The sequence below is a fragment of the Triticum dicoccoides genome, chromosome 1B, assembly GCF_002162155.2.
Source record: "Triticum dicoccoides isolate Atlit2015 ecotype Zavitan chromosome 1B, WEW_v2.0, whole genome shotgun sequence".
In the NCBI taxonomy this organism is placed as follows: Eukaryota; Viridiplantae; Streptophyta; class Magnoliopsida; order Poales; family Poaceae; genus Triticum; species Triticum dicoccoides.
In genome coordinates, this window is record NC_041381.1 from 1,351,763 (window position 1) to 1,351,995 (window position 233).

A 233-nucleotide genomic window follows, 5' to 3' on the forward strand; every position below is an offset into this window, starting at 1 on the left:
GGGGGCACCGCACACGGCTAAGGAACGATCCGTAGATCAACTTGTGTGTCTATGGGGTGCCCCCTGCCCCCGTATATAAAGGAGGGAGGGGGAGGCCGGCCGGCCCTTGTTGGGCGCGCCAGGAGGAGGAGTCCTCCTCCTAGTAGGAGTAGGACTCCTCCTTTCCTACTCCTACTAGGAGGGGAAGGAAGGGGGAGAGGAGGGGAAGGAAAGAGGGGGGCGCCGCCCCCCCC